The sequence below is a fragment of the Barbatula barbatula genome (genome assembly GCF_947034865.1).
Source record: "Barbatula barbatula genome assembly, chromosome: 24".
NCBI classification, from domain to species: Eukaryota; Metazoa; Chordata; class Actinopteri; order Cypriniformes; family Nemacheilidae; genus Barbatula; species Barbatula barbatula.
The window spans coordinates 7,802,439-7,815,835 of NC_136787.1; positions in this window are offsets into that span (position 1 = coordinate 7,802,439).

Below are 13,397 nucleotides of genomic sequence, written 5' to 3' on the forward strand. Positions count from 1 at the left end.
GTAGTACAAGATCGGCTAGCGCTGCTTTGGTCCAAACTGATAAACTGTCCGTCACGAGTAGCTCAGTATCGTTCCGCTTACATTAAGTTTGCCAGTTGATGTTATGGTCACGCCATTTGTTAGGAAAATGCATACCTAACACCAAACCGAAAGCCTCATACCGAACGGTCCAATACGAATACGCGTACCGTTACACCCCAACTATAAACTAATGCAAAAACGGAACAAAGTTACTTACGCAGCCATTGACTTCTTCACATGGTCTGCAGCATCAACCCCTCCGAACCTCTTCAGATGTTTACTCTGAAAAGGAACAACAAGAAATTAAAAATAACCAGAAAAAGTGTTCAGTAGAGTCCAGACTTAAAGGTGCTCTAAGTGATATCACACGTTTTTTAGGCCAAAGCATTTTTTGTCACATACAGCAAACATCTCCTCGCTATCCGCTAGCTGCCTGTGCCCTGAACACACTGTAAAAAACGCGGTCTCTGTAGACACCCCAGGCTCCACAAACGGCAACAAAAACAAACTGGTCTTACCCGCACTGCCACAACATGAAACATAAGAAACAGTGTTCCAGCCAATAACCGACAAGGATTCTCTGCTGTTGTCTCAATCAAAATGTGAAATGTCCCATGAAGCTGTACTTATTAGATCAGTTTGAGTGTTTGTCTTGCACCCAATCAGGGAGAGGCATAATAATATCTCCGCTATATTATTTTTGTAATAATATCGAGCTTACAATAGTAAAATAAAATGAGCTTAAAATAGTAAAAAAATGTATAACAAAAAAACATTCCAACGCTGTGGCAGCATTTCAATGAGATTTACATGGACATAGGAACATTAAGACCCGATTAAAACGATTTAAGACCTAGAACACCATATTTCAGCAAATTTAAGACTTAAAGCCTTAAATTGTGATTTTGAAATTTTAGACTTAAGACCCAGCGGAAACCCTGAATAAAGAAAATCATTAAAATTGAAAAAAAGTAATAAAATGTTACATCAAGCTGTGCTCATTTTTTAAATATCTTCCACATCAACCTATATTTAAATTTTACAAAAATGTAAATGATTTTAGTTTTATAACAGTTACTTTCAGATTCAAATAGATGGTTGGGTTAGAGCTGGGGACAACTCACCTTTGAAGGAGATTTTCAGGTTGTGTTCTTCATAAAATCTGTAAAAGATAAGGAAGAATGAAATCTCAACATTATTTTATAAAGTTTGTGAATGAAAAGTGTGTCAATGTGCTACGTTCAATCAACAGAGACATCCCCAACACCCAAGCGCGCGCACGCGCACACACACACACGCTAGCACTCAATGGCGGGTCGCGCTTAAACTAGTCTGCCCGTACACACACACGCGCGCGCACCGACGGTTGGTAGTTAACATTAATTTAAACTAACACACAACTGCGGTTCGCGGTTAAATAGTCTGCCCGGTTCGCCACTTCGAGGTCAAACTATTCTGCCTGTACACACACACACGTTAACGTTAAGCTAGCACATAACGGCGGCTCGCGGTTAAACATTAAAGTTAGTCTACCCGCTCCGTACACACACACGTACCTTGTTAAGCTAGCACACAACGGCAGTTCGCGGTTAAACATTAAAGTTAGTCTGCCCGTACACAGAATGGCGGTTCGCGGTCAAACTAGTCCACACACAACGGCGCTTCGCGGTTAAATTAACTTCTGCCCACATGCACACGCACGCATGCACACAACGGCGGTTAAACGTCTGCCCATAGACATAATATTAATTAACACAATACGTATTAATATGTGGCCAGAGTCAGGCACACTCAAAATGTATTTAGGAATTTTATAGTTATGAAATGTGACTTAACGTTTGAGGTGTTACCGCCAGATTCCGTCCAAACGGTCCAGTGTCAGAGAATCTTCTAGCCTGCCCTGAAGGTGACGACACAGACCCACTTCGCGCATGTGCAATTGTCTGGAACCGTCAGAGCCAATAGAATCCAGTTCTAGTCACCACCTTTAATTGTGTGATGGACAAGCGCCGTCCTCCAATCAAGTCCTTGTAATTGGTCTCAGTAAAAAAAGGGCTTTTTTATGCTTTTATATTGTCAACAACAGTATGTGCCATATCTCATATAACAAAAAATAATTCACATGCCTCAACAAGAAGAACATAATAAAATAAAAAATAAAAAATAGATATACATTATAAAAATTCAAAAAAAGAAACCCAAATCACATGTTTGTAAGATAAAGAAAATGTTTTTAAAATATGGGTATATTGGCAAGACCAAAAGTGAGAAATTGTTTCAATTGAGCATTCACAGAAAGAGCATTTTAAATCAATGTCAATTTTAAATTTGTGTAGGAACACCTTTGTAGGATAAACTAACCTTATGCGGAGGAATTTTTGAGGTAATGACCAAACTTGAGTCCACTTTATATTATTAAAGAAATTGTTCCAGTAGAAATTATCTCTCTATATGGATCTAATTTAAAAATTGTTAGGCTTTAACCCAGAGAAACAGATATTGCCGACAGAGATATGTTCAGGTCTAGGAGGACAGACAGAGAGTGTGGATGATACACTGCTTTTGAACAGCATACACCTGCAGGTATTGCCTTAAAGCACCTTAGAATTATTTTAATAGTTCAGTTCTAACCCTAACCTAAACCCTAACCCTACTGAGTCTGCAAATGTATAAATTCCATCATTATTAAATAACTGATTCACTAACAACCCATTACTAAACCAATTATGAAAAAATAAAGACTCGTTTCTATTCAAAATATCATTATTGCAGAGGAAGCGCTTTTATCACAACTCAACAAACGTTTAATTCAGAGTTGATCTTCCAACGTTGTATCATTATTCATGTATCAACACTTTTTCAACCGTTAATTGATCAGCATTGTTTGGATGTTGGAACTTTTTTTTTCTACTGAAATATTTAAACAAAATGTTTAAAAGTCATGGTTGTAAAAATAATGTTGATTTGAAGTATACTCAAAAAAAATTTTTTATTTCTATGTTGAATCCGTAGTGAGTCAACAACACCACTTCAACCATTTAGTGTTCAACGTTGTTTTGACGTTGAATTAATGTTACTTAACAAACGTTTAATTCAGAGTTGATCTTCCAACGTTGTATCATTATTCATGCATCAACACTTTTTCAACAGTTAATTTATCAGCATTGTTTGGATGTTGGAACAACGTTATTTTTCTACTGATATATTTCAACAAAATGTTTAAAAGTCATGGTTGTAAAAATAATGTTGATTTGTCGTACAACTCAAATTTTATTTATATTTCTATGTTGAATCCATAGTGAGTTAACAACACCATTTCAACCATTTGGTGTTCAACGTTGTTTTGACGTTGAATTAATGTTTTTTCACAAACTGACATTATTTCAACCACATTTAAACGTTTAAGGTCAGTCGAATGCCAGCTGGGGTACCAAATTGACTTAGAAAAAACTGTATTTAAAGTGGGTGGGGGTACTTTTGGGGCAGTTTTGTTTCACCCAAGTGTCCCATTTCCACCCCTCTCAAACTGATGCATGGATGCATATAGCCAGAAACAATTTGTTTGATGCATGCAAAGAAGCAACACTGTGTGTCTCAAGAAGCATGTATTCATGATTACGTAGACATGCTAAAATTTCAAGGCCACACACTACACATTACACATGACATTACACATTTCATAAAATTTACATTTAGTCATTTAGCAGACGTTTTTATCCAAAGCGACTTACAGACGAGGAAACATTGGAAGCAATTATAACAATATAGGCAACAAAATGCATAAGTTAATTAAATCCAGTCCATTAAAGCCTAGCACAGTAGACAAAGCTAAGAATAGTGAGGTAAGTAAAAAAAATATTTTTTTAAGAAGACAGAAAAGAATTAGAGGTTAAAATCAGTCATCTACATTTTGACAGAAGATATGCATTTTCACACACTACACCTGCCTGTAGTTTTCTAGCAGTGTAAGGTTGAGAGTGGGTTTCTTCAGTAGCGGTGTGATGCAGGCCTCTTTGAACGCAGTGGGAAATGTCCCAGTGGTGAGCAAAGAGTTGATGATGTGGGTCAGACCAGGCACAACTGCTGGAGAGATGGCATGGAGGAGATGGGTGGGGATGGAATCCAGTGGGCAGGTGGTAGGGTGGTTGGAACCAATGACCTTGGAAACATCATTTTCAGACAGAGGAGAAAAGGCGGGTGATGGTGGTGTAGAAATCTGGCTGTTGATGGCGGTAGTTTTCTTTACGAAGAACGATGCAAAATCATTAGCCGTTAACTCCGATGAAGGTGTGGGAGCAGGCGGACAGTGGAGAGCAGAGAAGGTTTTTAAGAGTGTGTGAGAGTCAGGAGAGAGGTCAGTATGGTCTTTTGACTTGGGCCATTTTCTCTCAGCTGACTGGAGGCTGGTGCGATGCTCACGTGGTACATCCGATAACCAGGGGGCAGACAGGGATGCACGGGCTGGTCCAGATGTAGGAGGCCATAGGTTGTCCAAGCAGGATGTAAGCGTGGAACACAGAGTGTCTGTGGCACTGTTGGTATTCAAAAGAGAGAGCTCCTCAGAGGGGGGGAGTGCAGACAAGACAGCAGAGGAAAAGCAGGAGGGAGGGAATCCTGATGAGATCCCTGTAGAGAGTGCCAAAAGACTGTTTAGGTGTGAAATGGGGCCGTCTGCAACACATTGAAGTTGTCTTGCAATCCTATGTGGAAAGAATTTAGTAATGCAAAACACTAAATTGAGTAAAATAAAATTCCACTGTTTACTTAAAGTATACTTACTGTATATTGTAAAACTAGTGCTTAAATGTCATGGGGGATTATACTATTCAACAGAGACCCATTATAATGCATTTTGATCAACATGACATAAGCAATTGATAATGTAGGAATCTGCACAGAATTGTGTCATAGGCTCAGCGTCATAGGCTCAGCGTCTCTCCAGTTTTAGCTTTTATATAGTGTATTTCTTGCTCATCTCGGGTCTGTTCGTCCAGAACAGTTGTGCATTTACATCGTACACCCGGCAGGAGCTTTTGGATATCAGTTTACGCGTGTCCGGAAGTTGCATCAGCAACATTCAACTCGTCCCTGAGATCGTCAGAACATCCGATGCTACGCACCTCACACGGCCGGGCGGAAGTGCTCGTCGGCGGCGTCGAGATCGTAAACAAAGGCGGGGGAAGCGCGGAGGGCTAAGAGCTAGGCTAAAGCTAACACCACACCGGCTCTCTTTACCCAGCATTTTCCTTGCTAATGTTCGATCATTAGTGAACAAAATGGATGAGATTAGACTCCGCATCATCAACAGCAAAAGACTTTTGAACTGCAATGTCATAATCTTCACGGAAACATGGCTACACAGCGGTATACCGGACAACGCTATTGAGTTAGCGGGCTACAACACACACCGGGCGGATAGAACGGCAGAGGAATCCGGTAAGACAAGAGGAGGTGGATTGTGCATTTACATCAACAAAACTTGGTGCACGAACTCTGTTATTGTCGGGAGACACTGCTCGGCTAACCTTGAGTTTCTCATGGTTAAATGTAGACCGTTTTATCTGCCACGGGAATTCACTTCCACCATTATAACGGCAGCTTATATTCCACCGGATGCTGATGCCAAGCTTGCTATGAAAGAACTTCATGCAGCCATCAGTAAACAACAGACTGCTCACCCGGAGGCTGCATTTATTGTTGCGGGAGATTTTAATCACTCAAACTTAAAGACAGTGCTCCCTAAATTTCATCAGCATGTTTCCTGCCACACAAGAGGAAACAAAACTTTGGACCATGTCTACACAAACATGGCTAAAGCTTACGCCGCGACACCCCTCCCCCACCTGGGTCAATCTGATCACCTTTCTTTGTTCCTCACCCCCAAGTACATTAACCTCATTAATCGTGTGAAGCCATCAGTGAAGACCATCAAGGTGTGGCCTGCAGGGGCAGACTTTACACTCCAGGAAAGGTTTCTACACACAGACTGGAGTCTGTTTGCTTCTCAGGCCACCAGTGGCTCTCACACGGACATCAACAGCTACACCTCTTCTGTATTGGACTACATAAATTCCACCATTGATAGTGTCACAACCCAGAAGCAGATCACCACGTACCCTAATCAGAAGCCATGGATGAACAAGGAAGTGCGCCTCCTGTTGAAAGCACGTAACACTGCCTTCCGATCGGAAGATGCACAGGCCTATAGTACTTCTAGGGCAAATCTGAAGAGGGGCATCAAAAAGGCCAAGCACTGCTACAAGTTGAAGCTAGAGGAGCATTTTTCCAATTCTGACCCTCGACGCATGTGGCAGGGCATCCAGGCCATCAGTGATTACAAACCCAACCACTCCACCCCCATAGCCACAGATGCCGTCTTCCTGAACGAGCTTAATGACTTTTATGCTCGCTTTGAGAGAGACAACAAGGAAACAGCTACCAAGCTCACACCCTCTGCTGACCACCCAATCATCAAACTTAACTCCACTGATGTTCACACTGCACTAAGTCGGATCAACGCGCGCAAGGCTGCTGGCCCAGATGGCATCCCTGGTCGCGTACTCCGGGCATGTTCAGAGCAGCTCGCTGGGGTCTTCACGGACATCTTCAACCTGTCCCTCGCCCAAGCAGTGGTTCCAGCATGTTTTAAATCCACCTCCATTGTGCCCATCCCCAAAAATTCAAACCCGACGTGCCTGAACGACTACCGCCCGGTAGCACTCACACCAATTGTCATGAAGTGCTTTGAGCGGCTGGTCCTGGCACACCTAAAGGACTCTCTACCACCCACACTGGACCCATACCAATTCGCCTATCGAAACAATAGGAGCACAGATGATGCAGTGTCCATGGCGCTGCACTCCGTGCTCACACATCTGGACAATAAGGACACTTATGCACGTATGCTGTTTGTAGACTTCAGCTCTGCATTCAATACCGTCATCCCTTCCAAGCTAATCGTCAAACTTGGAAACCTAGGCATCAACAACTCTACCTGCAATTGGATTATGGATTTCCTGACGAACAGGCCTCAGCTTGTTAGGTTAGGCCCCATCTGCTCCACCACCACCACCCTCAACACTGGTGTACCACAGGGCTGCGTACTGAGCCCCTTTCTCTACTCCCTTTTCACACTCGACTGCAGGCCTGTGAACGGATCTTACTCCTTCATCAAGTTTGCAGACGATACAACAGTGATTGGTCTCATCAGCAACAACGATGAGACTGCATACAGGGAGGAGGTCCGGCACCTGGCCACATGGTGCACAGACAATAACCTGCTCCTTAACACCTCCAAGACAAAGGAGATCATCGTGGACTTCAGGAAGGCGAAAGGAGACACACACGACCCCATCCACATTAATGGAATGGCTGTAGAACGTGTTTCCAGTTTTAAGTTCCTGGGGACTCACATTTCGGAGGACCTGTCCTGGACCACCAACACCTCATGCCTGGTCAAGAAGGCTCACCAGTGTCTCTTCTTTTTGAGGACACTGAAGAAGAACCAACTGTCTTCATCTATCCTGGTGAACTTCTATCGCTGCACGATAGAGAGCATCCTGACCAACTGTGTCACAGTCTGGTACGGGAACTGTTCTGTTGCTGAGCGCAAGGTACTGCAGCGGGTGGTGAAAACAGCCCAGCGCATCACAGGGACTACACTTTCTGCCATTGAGGACATCCAGAAGAAACGCTGTCTGCGTCGAGCTCGCAGCATTCTCAAGGACTCCTCTCACCCCGCTCATAGACTGTTTACTCTCTTGCCTTCCGGTATGTGCTTCCGGTGCCTCCGGACAAGAACCACCAGACTAAGAAACAGCTTTTTTCCCAGAGCTGTTTCATTATTGAACTCTGCCCCCCACTGATTCCAGTACCTCTCATACCCTTAACTCCAATGCTGCTACAACATTGTTTACATTGCACTACAGGGCTGCATGCATGACTGAACTGTACACACCAGTACTTCATGTATCTGCTCTACCGGACTGTTTACACACACACAGCATCATTTGCACTCTATACTGCTCACTTGCACACCAGGAATATTTAACTGAATGCTCATTTGCACTAATGGACCACTTCCATAACTGCATTAACCTATCTACTGCACTGTAATTCTATTAACTGCATCTAGTCATCTACTGCACTGTAATTCTATTAACTGCACATAGTCATCTACTGCACTGTAATTCTATTAACTGCATCTAGTCATCTACCGCACTGTAATTCTATTAACTGCATCTAGTCATCTACTGCACTGTAATTCTATTAACTGCATCTAGTCATCTAATGCACTGTAACTTCAATAACTGCATTAACTAACCAACTGCACGGTAACTCTATTAACTGCATCTACTCATCAATTGCACTATAACTTCAATAACTGCATTAACTAATCAACTGCACTGTAACTCTATTAACTGCATTAACTAAACTTCTGGACTGCAACCTATTAACTGCATTAACTCATATACTGCACCGTAACTTTAATAACTGCATTAACTCATATACTGCACCGTAACTTTAATAACTGCATTAACTCATATACTGCACCGTAACTTTAATAACTGCATCAACTTCAACAACTGCATTAACTCACCTATTGCACTGCAACTTTAATAGCCAATGTCAATAATTTATGCATACCTAAGTCACTTGCACTATTTTAGTCTAAATTATTATCTGTTCATATCCACCTGTACATTAATGTTCATAGTATATAGTCATCTGTATATATTGTTCATAGTATATACCTACTGTCATATTTTTATAGAACACACCTACTGCAAAATATTTCTATAGTCCATGCCCACTGTATTATATTCTCACTATTGTATTCTGTATTTATTCTAACTGTATATCCTGCACTTGCTAACTGCACTTCTGGTTAGACCTAAACTACATTTCGTTACACTGTACTTGTATATGTGTAATGACAATAAAGTTGAATCTAATCTAATCTAATCTAATCATATTCACTTGCATGGATGTACCAAAGCATTTGCAACTTGTTCAAAGAAATGAGAAAATGCTTGTTTGATGTGCACAAGTGACACAAGGATGTAAGGATTGAACAAGAAGTTTTGATAATTTCAAATCTGTTCTGAGAAATGTACCAAATTGACTTAGAAAAAACTGTATAAAACTGTATACTTTTGGGGCAGTTTGTTTCACCCAAGTGTCCCATTTCCACCCCTCTCAAACTGATGCATGGATGCATATAGCCAGAAACAATTTGTTTGATGCATGCAAAGAAGCAACACTGTGTGTCTCAAGAAGCATTTATTCATGATTACGTAGACATGCTAAAATTTCAAGGCCACACACTACACATTACATATGACATTACACATTTCATAAAATTTACATTTAGTCATTTAGCAGAATTTTTTATCCAAAGCGACTTACAGACGAGGAAACATTGGAAGCAATTATAACAATATAGGCAACAAAATGCATAAGTTAATTGAATCCAGTCCATTAAAGCCTAGCACAGTAGACAAAGCTAAGAATAGTGAGGTAACTAAAAAAAATTTTTTTAAGAAGACAGAAAAGAATTAGAGAATTAGAGGTTAAAATCGGTCATCTACATTTTGACGGAAGATATGCATTTTCACACACTACACCGGCCTGTAGTGTTCTAGCAGTGTAAGGTTGAGAGCGGGTTTCTTCAGTAGCGGTGTGATGCAGGCCTCTTTGAACGCAGTGGGAAATGTCCCAGTGGTGAGCAAAGAGTTGATGATGTGGATCAGACCAGGCACAACTGCTGGAGAGATGGCATGGAGGAGATGGGTGGGGATGGAATCCAGTGGGCAGGTGGTAGGGTGGTTGGAACCAATGACCTTGGAAACATCATTTTCAGACAGAGGAGAAAAGGCGGGTGGTGGTGGTGTAGAAATCTGGCTGTTATGGCGGTAGTTTTCTTTACGAAGAACGATGCAAAATCATTAGCCGTTAACTCCGAGGAAGGTGTGGGAGCAGGCGGACAGAGGAGAGCAGAGAAGGTTTTTAAGAGTGTGTGAGAGTCAGGAGAGAGGTCATTATGGTCTTTTGACTTGGGCCATTTTCTCTCAGCTGACTGGAGGCTGGTGTGATGCTCACGTGGTACATCCGATAACCAGGGGGCAGACAGGGATGCACAGGCTGGTCCAGATGTAGGAGGGCATAGGTTGTCCAAGCAGGATGTAAGCGTGGAACACAGAGTGTCTGTGGCACTGTTGGTATTCAAAAGAGAGAGCTCATCAGAGGGGGGGAATGCAGACAAGACAGCAGAGGAAAAGCAGGAGGGAGGGAATCCTGATGAGATCCCTGTAGAGAGTGCCAAAAGACTGTTTAGGTGTGAAAAGGGGCCGTCTGCAACACATTGAAGTTGTCTTGCAATCCTATGTGGAAAGAATTTAGTAATGCAAAACACTAAATTGAGTAAAATAAAATGCCACTGTTTACTTAAAGTATACTTACTGTATATTGTAAAACTAGCAGAGGCGGACAGAGTACACAGGTTCATTACTTGAGTAAAAGTACAGATACCCCTTGCTAAATTTTACTCAAGTACAAGTAAAAGTACTACAGTCAGATGTGTACTTAAGTAAAAGTACTGAAGTACATGTTTTTAAAAGTACTTGAGTATCAAGAGTACAAGAGTACATTTTCTAAATATTGCATTACTACTGCCACAGTGCTTACATTTATGTAAAGAAACGTCCTACATGGAGTTATGAAAAATGTTAATGTTAATACCTTGGAGAATGTTAAAGGAATTTAAAGTAAAATAAAGTAATTTTAATCTTTTTACCATGCTTTATTCTTTTCACCTCTGCTAGAGTTTTAATGGATTTTTTGCACCCACATTTGAACCGAACAGTTTTAAACAACACACCGCATACTCAAGAACATCAAAGCAAATACTCGGCTTACATTAATGAGTAATATTAGAAAATACAATTCAGCTAACAATTGTGTGTACATGTGAGTTTCTCTGTTTTTTCATCAATCAGTAGTGGCGTTTCATCAAAACCTAGGGTATTGTTATGATGATAGAGAAGACCCAAAAGCGAATCACAGTCAATAGTCTTTTCATGGGAAAACAAGGGACTAGCCCGCAGTGGCAAACAAAACAGAAATCCTCCCGTAGATAATTAGATGCAAGCAACCGGAACCGCGTCCGTAACTGGGAGTAGAAAAGATAACTGATCTCTGGTCCCGCGGGAGTAGTCGCAGCGGGCGAACAGTGGAACCCCGAAGCGGCAATGGCAAAACAACAGTAGCACTGAGTAGACACGGAGAACAGGTTAGAGCATAAACAGTAGTAATTGCACCACAACGATACCCGTGAAGACTGGAGTGCTCGGACAGGGTAACTCCTCTTCATAGGAGAAAAACAAACGATCTGACAAAGAGGTAGAGAAAAGAAAGGAAAGAAGTAGCAAGTGTAATTACCGGGAAGAGAGTACAGGTGCGCGGAATCAGTCGGAAGGCAGGGGGAAACAAGAGACAGCTGGAGGAGAGTGTGTGATGAGTGCGTGCGTCTAAGTAGATGTGTGTGTAAAATACCGAGTGTGATCAGGAGAGGGAAGAACAGGAAAGGAAGACAGACTAGATCATAACAGACTCCCCCCTCAACGAGCGCCACCCGGCGCTCCCGAGGAGGAGGACTGGCGAGAGCGGAGGAAATCATCGACAAGCGAGCGGTCCAGGACGTCCCGAGAAGGAACCCAACTTCTCTCCTCAGGACCATACCCCTCCCAGTCCACCAAATACTGGCAACCGCGACCTCGACGGCGAACGTCCAGTAGCCGCAAACTCTGTAGACGGGGGCGCCCTCGACCAAGACAGGGGGGTGAGACGGACACGAAGGGGCGAGTACTACGGGCTTGACGCAGGAGACGTGAAAGACGGGATGGACGCGACGGAGATTAAGAGGCAATCTTAGTCTGACTGAGACGGGATTGACGACCTTGGTGATCCGAAAGGGACCGATAAAACGAGGGGCTAATTTTCGGGAAACGGACTGAAGGGGAAGATTCTGGGTGGAAAGCCAAACCTTTTGGCCGCAACGGTAGCGGGGACTCTTAACGCGACGCCTATTAGCGGCGACGCACATTTGCGTCCTTGAGCGACCAAGCGCTGATCTCACCCTCCTCCAGGTACGCTTGCAACGTTGGATAAACGCCTGAACAGACGGAACGCTCGAGTCTGAATCTTGTGCGGTGAAAAGGGGTGGTTGGTATCCAAGGCAGCATTGGAAGGGGGAAAGGCCAGTGGCCGAGGAAGGGAGGGAATTGTGGGCGTATTCCGCCCAGGGAAGCTGCTCGGACCAAGACGCGGGATTCCGAAAAGCGAGACTGCGCAGTATGCGACCGACAATCTGATTAGCGCGCTCGGCCTGACCATTGGTCTGAGGGTGAAACCCGGACGAAAGACTGGCAGAGGCACCGATAAGACGGCAAAACTCCCTCCAAAACTGGGAGGCGAATTGGGGACCTCTGTCAGAAACCGCATCCGAGGGAAGACCATGTAGTTTGAAGACGTGATCTACCATTATCTGAGCCGTCTCCTTGGCGGAAGGGAGTTTCGACAGCGGAATGAAATGTGCCGCCTTAGAGAAGCGATCGACGACCGTCAATATAACTGTATTGCCGGCCGACGATGGCAGACCGGTTATAAAATCGAGAGCTATGTGAGACCAGGGGCGTGACGGAACGGGCAGAGGTCTAAGAAGGCCAGCCGGAGGGGTATGGCCAGACTTAGTTTGGGCGCAAACGGCGCAGGCGGCAATAAAGCGACGAATGTCCCTCTCGCGGGAGGGCCACCAGAAGCGTTGGCGAACCGAGGCGAGGGTACCCCTAACGCCGGGATGGGCTGCCAACTTGGATGAGTGTCCCCACTGAAGGACAGCTCGGCGAGCGGATACTGGGACAAAAAGTAAATTCTTAGGGCAGTACCGTGGAACGATGGAATGAGCGAGCGCGCGTCTTACCAGTCTCTCTATTCCCCAAACTGTCGCCCCGACCACGCGTGTAGGGGGTATTATAACCTCCTGGGTCGAGGAGATCGCAGAGGAATCAAAGAGACGGGAATGCGCGTCTGGCTTAACATTCTTAGACCCCGGTCGAAAGGAAATGGTAAATTCAAACCGAGCAAAGAATAGAGCCCAACGAGCCTGTCGCGCGTTCAGACGCTTGGCGGAACGAATGTATTCAAGGTTACGGTGGTCGGTCCACACCATAAACGGAACCGACGCACCTTCCAACCAGTGACGCCACTCTCCTAAAGCCAGACGGACGGCGAGCAATTCACGGTCGCCGACATCGTAGTTGTGCTCGGGGGGTGAGAGACGGTGCGAGAAGTAAGCGCATGGGTGAACCTTGCCATCA